This window comes from Phodopus roborovskii, unplaced genomic scaffold, assembly GCF_943737965.1.
Source record: "Phodopus roborovskii unplaced genomic scaffold, PHOROB, whole genome shotgun sequence".
NCBI classification, from domain to species: Eukaryota; Metazoa; Chordata; class Mammalia; order Rodentia; family Cricetidae; genus Phodopus; species Phodopus roborovskii.
Genome location: NW_026126602.1, coordinates 12,248,154 through 12,257,996, shown reverse-complemented (window position 1 = coordinate 12,257,996; position 9,843 = coordinate 12,248,154). Strand labels below are relative to the sequence as shown.

General features: G+C 38.6%; 1 protein-coding gene across 8 annotated transcripts in view; it reads left to right on the top strand.

The window, feature by feature from the left end:
- Nucleotides 1-9,843, top strand: part of Cacnb2 (calcium voltage-gated channel auxiliary subunit beta 2) — a 323,724-nt gene that overhangs the window by 182,309 nt on the left and 131,572 nt on the right. The window lies entirely within an intron of this gene.

Sequence of the window (9,843 nt, the reverse complement as noted above, 5' to 3'; positions counted from 1 at the left end):
CTGAGATAAGGCCCAGCAAGGCTGCTCCTCACCTTTAGAGCAAGAACTTGGGTCAAAGACATAAGTGAAGACAGAGCAAAGGTTGAGAGCAAATCAGAAATGCCGTGTTTAAATCTGATATTTGGGCTGGACACTAAAGGGAGCACTACATTCAGGATCATTGGAAGTTACTTCATGTCCTTCTAGAAGGACAGTTGAAGAGACCCAAGCTACATGAAGGCAGGGTCTGTTAGATCAACCTCTGGCTCTAGTTAGTAACTTGTGTTTCTTGGTGGACATTCAAGAGATAGGACAATTCCAAGTCCGTACAATGACAAAACTTTCAGAGGAAAGAGATCTTTCTCCACCTTGACTGCACATTTTGATCACCTGGGGGGCTCTTAAAACTCCACAGTCCTGAGTTGCATCCCATAGCAATTAAGGGAGTTTCTCAGTGGTTGGACTTTAGGCCTTGCTATAACTTTACGTTGCCCCTGGGTCCACTTTACAGCAAGGCTGAGAATGGGTGGTTTGAAGTAAGATATTTACTGAAGTGCTTGTGGCTTGGTTTAGCCACTTAAGTATCTCTCACACACACATTTATAATAACTCACCGTCCATTGCAGTTGTACTTGAGCATGCATGTACTCAAGTTACACTGCATAGTTTGTGCAGACAACTAAGGAGTCTTACATCACTCTTAGGATTCAGTGCACATCACCAAAGCCTGGGACCTTTAACCAGGAACCCATGTTGCCCCTCCAAGAACCACAGGTCAGGAACTGTGTGTATTGAAAGGGGACAGGGATGAATATGCACAGGTTCATATGTGCTTTTTCAGGGTTCATTTGCATTAAAAAATTTTTGGTTGTCATTGTAAGAATCTTACTTTAAATTGCCTTACCAATCCTTCCACTCAGTCATGGTCCAGATTAAATGTGCTCATTCTCAGTCACATGTAAATAAAGTAATGGGGCTGGAAAGATGGCTTGTTTAGTGAACTGATTGCATGGGGACCTGAGTTCAGATCCCTAGCAAATATGTAAAAGCCATGCACAGTGATACACATCTATAACATTAGAGTTTACAAAGGAGAAATCTGCACATATATATGTGCATATCTGCATGAATACATACATATGACTCACACACACACAAATAAAATTTGGATGTGGATGCTCAAATTTATGTTTGACAGAAAGATGATAAATATCCCAGAAGAATGATCCCCTAGGTCAAGCAGTAAGCAATTGTGAACCACATCTTAAAATTTGAATAAAGTTCTCAGTACTTTTAATAGATTTCAAAAATTCTTCAAGAAATAAAAGCAGCAGTCTCAAGTTTGTATTAAAAAAAAAAAAAGGAAAGGGTAAGTCATGCCATCATGCCTGTAGTGCTTTTATAAGTTTGATTATGAATGGATGGTTTTTCCAGAGTTGATTCCTAAAATATCTCTTAAGAAAAAAAAATATGCTTCTGTGGTCAAAATCCGGGAGCAAACCATCACAGGTTTTTTTGTTGTTTATTTGTGTGCATGCGTGTGTGTGTGTGTGTGTGTGTGTGTGTGTGTGTGTGTGTGTTACTGTTTATATCTTGACAGCAGGACTGATTCCTATGTCATTGGAGAAATTAGTAAAATGAAATCCCATGGTAGGAACCTCTCTCTTTCTTAGATCATGGTCTTACTCTTAGTGATGTTTTATGCCATTTTATAACTAGTTCCTTTGGGGCTGGAGAGGTGGCTCAGTGGTTAAAAGGACCCAGTTTCAGGGGATCTCAGTAGAATTCATGGGCCTCTGCTGGCACCAGGCATGCATACAGTCCACACACATATATGCAGGCAAAGACACCATACAAATCTTTAAAATATAATAAAAATAATACCTTTATCATACATTCATTATTTTATCACATGTATTTCCTTATGTTTTACTCCATACATCAAGCTTATAAATGCATGTTTTTAAATTTAAGAAGTTCTCTGCAAATACAGCACAAGGACACCATAAAAACCACATTTGTTATTTGATATAACCTACTTGACAGGCTGAAGGGCTAACAATACATTAGTTACATAGAAAGTATACACTCCCTTTGAGTGTCAATGCAGTATTGAGTGTGCTCTCTCTACAGCTCAGTACATCACCAAACTTTAGTGTAAACAAATACCAAATGAAAATGCAGTGGACCAAGCAAATTCCGATACAAACATTAACCAAGGTATCCTGGAGAGTATAACTGTGGACTGTGGTTGAGATGATGGCATTAACTCTTTTTCCCTCCCACTCAGAACTAAGTTGTCACTCACTCCTCTCAGGTGTCTTTCTCATCCCACCGTCAAAGGAGCAACCCTTTGCTCTAGAGAATGCTGAAATTCAGGCATAAAAAACTGCTTAGTTAGTCAGTCTATGGGCAGCCAAGCCAGGATTAACTCAGATCTCTAAACTTAAATCCACTGTACCTTTTTTCACTTAATGGAGCATACCAAATTGTGTTACTCCCAGAAAAATAATTCTGTTCACAGTGGTAGCATTGAAGCTGAAATTAACCTACTGGACAAGCTTCAATTTGTTTGCTTTAATTAAGGAACATAAACATTCATACATATGCAGCATATAAACATTAACTGTATCTAACATATTAAATATACTTAGATATTTAAAATGTACCTTCAAGTATATGTTATGAAAGACAAAATAATGTGGTCAAAATGTTTAAGACTCTTTTGAGAACATGGAGTAGAAAGAGGGTGGAATCCAAGGCCATGGTTCGGTGGGGTTTTGTTATCAGTTGATTGGTTGCTTTTCACAGTTCTGGGGATAGAACCCAGGCCTCATGTATGCTCAGAATGAACTCCAGTAATCTATACCCTGAAGTCCACAAATGTGGGATACTTGTTTATCCAATATAAACATGTCAGAAGGACAGCCCTCAAGTAGCAAGATGGAGAAAAACTGGGAAAAGAATTAGGGAAAGTAGGGCCGGGGAAATGGTTCAGTGGGTGAGAATGCTCATTGCACAGGCATGGAGACCTCAGTTTGAATCCCTCATAAAAGGCTCGATGAGGTCACCAGTGCGTGTAACTCCAGTGATATGGGGCAGAGATAAGGACCTTGCTGGGACTTGATAGACTCTAAACTAGCTCTAGGTTCAGTGAGAGACCCTGCCTTAAGGGGATAAGATGGCACACCCCCATCCTCCTCTTGCATCCATACATTTGGATGTATGCATGCACATACCCATGTGCATATATCATACATATATTTCTCCTGTACTGATCTTTCACACATATGAAACAAATATAGGTGAACAAAAGATTTGATGTAAATAAAAAGGATCAGGGAAAGGAACAGAGAGAATGTTTCAAAAACAGTGAATAAAAAGCAATGCTTTATATGGCTTCTCTAACTTTCAGCATATGCCTCAGATTCCACTGGCAATTGTATTTGAGGAAACATTCAAATACTATATACAATATCTTGAATTACAAAGATCTATTCACTCACTATAGAAAATCATCATTGGTTCTAAGGCTAACTCAAAAAAAAAGCCTAATTAGTTTTATTGTCATGGGAAGAAAACTTCACATGCTAAATATGGGATCTAAGCATCAGGAATTCTGAGATATGCCTTTCAGGGTCAAATTGACAATGGGAACAGATCCACAAAGATGCAATGGGGTCAAAGAATGAATCCTCATCCCTACTTCTTTTATTTTTCCTAGAGTTGCTTAAGTGAAACATTTTATATTTGCAGATAAAATTACTTATCCATTCATTGCAGTATTCACTTTAAGTATATTTCATCCAATAATGGACTATGAGTAACAAAGGTTATTTTCAGTTCTTTCAGTTAGTTGATTGTGATATGCTTGAATTTAACATGCTTTCTCCAAATGAAGCTTTTTTTTTTTTTTTTTTTTTTTTTTTTGGTGGACAATATAAGTTCTTCAGCCATGATAAAGAGCACAGGAAATGTTACATGAAGTGTAAAAATTTACTATTTAATGTCAGCCTAGATTGTTCAGTGGACAAAGAAAACTCAAGCTTGTGTGTATCTATTTCCATTTTTCTTTTTAACTTGGCATGTCAAATTGGTTCCTATTTTTATTTCTTGAGAAAATAATGTGTTTGGCTGTTATTTACCGAAACCACATGTGAAACTTAGCGTGTGCACACACGCTAGCATTCTGTTTTGCAGTTCTGATTCACTGTCTGGCTCACGAATACCATAATTACCCATATTCATACGCAGATCACGGTCGTTGTAATCAAAGACAATACTACTGATATAGAAACTCCCAACTGGGGTGTGAGCAAAGAAAGCTTTCCACAATCCTGGCTGCTTGGATCACCAGTCTGGACTTTGAAGTCTGAACTGGCCACTTGAAGTATGTGGCCTCCAAAACTCTGCATTTTTTTTTTCCTGTCTCCTGGCAACATCTTGTATTTGTACTCTGGCTATGCCATCCCTATCCACAAAAGTCTGCTGCTGTTTTAGAGTTTAAAACAACAATTGGCCAAGTTGTCTGGGTTTGAACAATCAGAATGAGTGAAGGCCCTCCCTGTCTCTGTTTACACAGGCAGTAATGGGACTGCCTACCCATGTGGTAGCAAAGACTGCCTTCTCTTCTAAGAAAGTAGGTGTCTTTAGTTATAAGGACAGCCCTCCAGAACTTCTAACACTGTCAGCTCCATCTTCTTTAGGATTTAACATAGATGAGTTCAACCTGGGACTGGGAGAATGGGGTGGGGAGCTAGAAGGGACTTGGAAAGTAGCTAAGGCAAAAATATTATTGGTGCGAACGCTCCCCGAGGATCAAGCCACTTCTGTCCTTATGGTCAATCTAATGGCCAGCTATTGCAGTTGCTCCTCTAGACTTCGCTTCCTCATAGAACACAGCATTCTTATATCCTCCACACTCCCTCTCCAGTCCCACCTCCCACTCTGAGGCAACCTGCAGTAGATCTAGAAATGATTTGAATTTCAAGTGCTGTTTACTTTGGTTTTGACTGAGGGCCCCTCTTACCGACAATGTTGACATGAAGAGAACCTTCCTTCTGCAGGAGTGTTTTGATCTTAGTAGCACTGTGGGTAAACTGACCTAGATCCATGCTGTTGTGTATTGCAGGATGTTAACAGATCTGTAGCTCCACCTACCCAAATGCCAATGAACTGCCCACCCTTCCCTACTGTAGCAGTCAACAATGGTTCTAGGCATTGCTCAATGTCTCCCAGGGAGTAAAATCATGGAAGGAAACTAACATTTATTTGGAAACTCTGATATGGTAGATATGTGCTAGATGTTTTGTGTAATCTGGCAGTCATCCTTTGGAGTCTGACCCCAATGAATCCAGGAGAAGGCAGGGATAAGTATTTTGCTGCTGCTGCTGTGATTTGTTATTTTTGTTGTCTTCTTTTCTAATAGTCAACAGTAAAATATAAATTATAACTGGAAAATTGAATTTATTCCTAAAGAAAAGGCCTTATTTTTCTGTAATATGGCTGTACTTTTTCTATAATATGGCTGTATATTTTTTATATTCCCCTAAATGATAGATATCTAAATTGAAATTTTGCCAGAAGTATGAAAAACTAATAATTACTATTTGGTAGGGGTTTATTTATCTAAGAGTTGAAGTTTCTTTCCCTTTTTTGTTACTCTAACACTGGAAAGGAATCAAATTATCTTGAATGTTTTATTACTGATGGTTTCAGGCATGGCAAGCTATCCTTCAGCTAATAACCCATTCCTTGCTTGTGGCAGGTCCCTTGAATGGTTCCTCTCCTACTCTCTTTCTTTGTGTTCATATGCCTGCTGTCTTTAGCTTTTTCTGTTTATGATCTTCCAAGCAACTCAATATAATGACTCTCAACCTCACTTGAAAGCAAATGAAACAATATCCCAATGAGCTCATGAAAAAAAAAATGATGTTGCTTAGTATTAGATTTTTCACAAGGTTGGGAAAGTATTGATATTTCATGTAGAATTTTCAACCTCATAAGTGTTTTTGCTTTCAAAACCATTATGAGACATTCACTTTACTCCATTGTTCATATACTTTAGTAGCAGTATAAGCCAAGGTAGATCGGGCCTGGAAAACTAACAATCATATATGTTAATGTTCAAAAGAAAGACATTGTATTTCATATTTAGGGTTCGTTGCCAGGTATAATGCTTCTAAATTTTCAAGGTATTTCTTTCTTGAAAACAAAATTTATGCCTTTAAACTCAGCACTCCAGAGGCAGAGGCAGGTGGATCTCAGTGAGTTCAAGGCCAGCCTAGTCGACAAAGTGAGTCCCAGAACAGCCAGGGCTATATGGAGAAGCCCTGTCTCAAACAATTAATTAATTAAAATACAAACAAAAAAGAATTTCTAACTAATATATGCCAAAGGGTTTGGAATTTTGTTTTTTACAATAATTATTGGTATATAGCCCCCCAGGCAGGCCTTCAATTTGTTAACCTCCTGCCTGGGACTATGGCCATTTGCCAATGTCCTTGTCTCCTAAAGGCACTTTGGTATTGCTTGGTTGGTTGGTTTTGTTCCTTGAGGGAACTGGCAGAAAGATCAAGCTAGTTTGAGATTTTCAGAGAAGCATCCCACTTGGAATCATTGGAAGAATGAATACTTGCTTAAGACCATTATATCTGAACTGGTTAACAGTCTACAGGGCAATAACATCATAATTTAGAAAGTTCTTTTTCACATAAGACTGAAGACATTTGTATTTCTATAACATTTCTACAGGTTAGTGTGTGTTTTCACTGAAACACAACCCATCCTCTTAAAAAGAAAAATGTGTCAAAACTGAGCAAAGTTCATATGACTCAGAGACTGAAGCAGCTATCACGAGGCCTACAAGGCTCTGTACCAAGTCCCCTGCATATACACAGCTTTCAGTTTAGTACTTTTATGAGGCTCCTGAATGTGTCTCTGATTATTGTGCCTTCTCTTGGGCTTTTTTATTTTTCTGTTTGCTTGTCTGGTCCAACTTCAATATGATGTTTATTGTTTCATATTATGACATTTTATTTTGTTGTGTGTTGTTGTTATCTCTTAGATGTCTATTCTTTTCTAATGAGAGACAGAAAGAGCATGGATTTGGATGGGAGAGGAGGTAGGGAGGAACTTGTAGGAGTAGAGGAAAGGGAAACTGTATTCAGATTATATTGTATGAGAAAAGAATCTATATTTAATAAAAGGGGACAAATAAAAGTAGTTTCAAAAATGTATGAAATGAACGCTTCTGGCTAGGGTGTAGCTCAGTGATCGAGCCCTTGAACAGCAAATGCAAAGCATTTGGTTCCACCAATCACTGCAAGAGCAAACAGTTTCTCTAGAAAATTACCTTTGACTGCCTGTTTGACAGTAGGAGGAGGAAAAAATTAAGGTTAAAAAAGTATCACAAACACATTGTAGAGAGTTCTGAAAAGCACTAAGCTTTTGAAAAGAGAAGAAGTCCTCAAACCACTGTCCAACAAACCATGGTCACAGTTAATTTTCATAATTTCTTAAAAATTTTTCTAAATTTTTTTTTCTAAAATTTTAACTTCAGCCTCTGAGCTCATATGAGGTTTTTGTCTTCTTTCAGTTGATGCAGAGGGCCCTGTCCTCCTGGTGTCCTCCATCCCCTCTGGCTCTCACACCCTTTCTGCCTCTTCTTCCATGAATTTCCCCAAGGGGAAGAATTTGATGGAGACATCCCATTCAGAGCAGTGTGCTCCAAAGTCTGTCTGCTTTGCATAGTTTTGCCAATCATTTGAAAGTATAAAATATCCATTCTGGTGACACCTATAATTAATTCCAACTATTTGACAGACACAGAAGAGGTTCATTGCCCCAGAGACACAAAGGGCACAGAATAATAAACAAAGGCAGGAGATACGAGGATGATGGAGAAGGGAAAAGTAACAAGAGGGAGCATAGGAATATTTACCCTGGAGGGAAGAAGGACTGACTACAGATAGAGAGGAGACAGATGTTTCCCAATGGCAAATGGCAGTTTATAAATGGAAACAGGGGAGCCCTATGTTAGGATGAGTTGTTTTGTTTTGATGGGACATGTTATTTAGGTGAGCCAAAAGGGGTTTTTGATCACTGGACTTCAATACTTTGATAACTGGACCTTGGTAGTCAGTCAGCCTGAGGAGGCAGAAGTGGCCAACAAAGGGAATAGATCTTGGTGGCCAGCTTTATGAATGTAATCTAACAGTTTTTTATCAAGGCAGAGGGAATAGGGGAAGGACAAGGCCTGCCAAAGCCATGATTGCCATGTTGCAGCCTGCTAAAGCCCCTTCACTTACTTACTGTCTTTGCAGAGCAAATGGATTTTATTCCAAGAACTCATGTAATGGCTCAAACCATCTTTTGACTCTAGCAGGAGATCTGGTACCTTCTTCTAATCTCCATGGCCTTGAGGCTCATACATGGTGTGCATGCATACATGAAGGCAAAATATTCATATATGTAAAATGAATAAGTCTGAAAAAATTAAAAATTTTTATAAAAGGATAGGGTATAGGTTGGTGATAGAGGACTTGCTATGCATATATAAGGTTCAAGATTTGACCCTTCACACTGAGAAAACCTAAGATGTGTTGATGTGCATTATATTTTGATGTACATCTACACAGTGAGACAAAAGTTAACTTTTACTTTCCAATACACAGAGAAGGCAGTGGAAGATGGACTCTAGCACTAACCACGTGACCTAAAACCATAGAGCTAGAAGAAAGCATGGAGAATGAGTTCTTCATACTAGCCTTGGTAGTGATTGTTTTGACTCTCAAACCAAAACCTTAGGGGAACAAAGGCAATAGTAAGCAAGTGAGACTACAGTGAGCACAATAACCTCTTCACTGCAAATGAAATAATCACCTACCTGGAAAGAGCCTGTAGGAAATACTACAGACTTTATAGTTGATAAAATGTTAACAACCAAGATAATTTTTTTTAAAAATGACAGACCTCAACAGAAAAAGACAACTCAAATAAGAAATAGGCCAAAGATATGAATAGACATTACAAAGACATAAAGATGGCCAATGGGTGCTTGAATAGGTATTAAACGTCACTTGTCAGAGAAATCTAAGTCAAAATATGAGACAGCATCTCATACTTGTGAGGGTGGATGATTCCAAGAGACAACACAGGTTGGTTGTAGAAAAGAATGCACTGCTATACACATAGTTTGGTCAGGTTGTACTCCTTGCATTCTGTAACTTTATATTGTAGAAATTTGTTCTGGTACTTGACTTCTGGAATCTAGGTCCAAAGTTTGCTTACCCACTTCTCTCTTGGGGTCATTTCTAATTTTTACTAAAACCCCACTATAGCCATGGAGTTTCTACCTATCTTGTTCCTTGGCAATGGGTGACAGTGTCTCTGGATGTGTATCCAGAGGTATTGACCCCAAGAGCCTCCTGTATACCAAAAATCCATGGATGTTAGTTTCCCTGTGTAAAATAATTCACTGTTGCCTATGAAGTATTCATATCCTATAAAACACCTATCAATTAGCAATGCTCAGCATATTGTAAATGTTAATAATTTGTATACTGCATTATTTAGAGAACATAAGCAATTTTACATTTTTATTAAATGACCATCTTAAAAGTACCTGTTCAGTAAGGGGAAGCTCATGAACCCCATAGTGATAGCTGGGAAACCAACATAGGACCAACCCAGATCCCCTGAACGTGGGTTTCAGTTAGAAGGCCTGGGCAGTCGGACCTCTGATAGTGGAACCAGGATGTACCCCTGGTGCACAAAAAGACTTCTGGATCACATTTGCCATGGAGGGATACTCCCTTAACCTAGAGACAGGAGGGAGGGCCTAGGCCCTACCCCAAATGACTT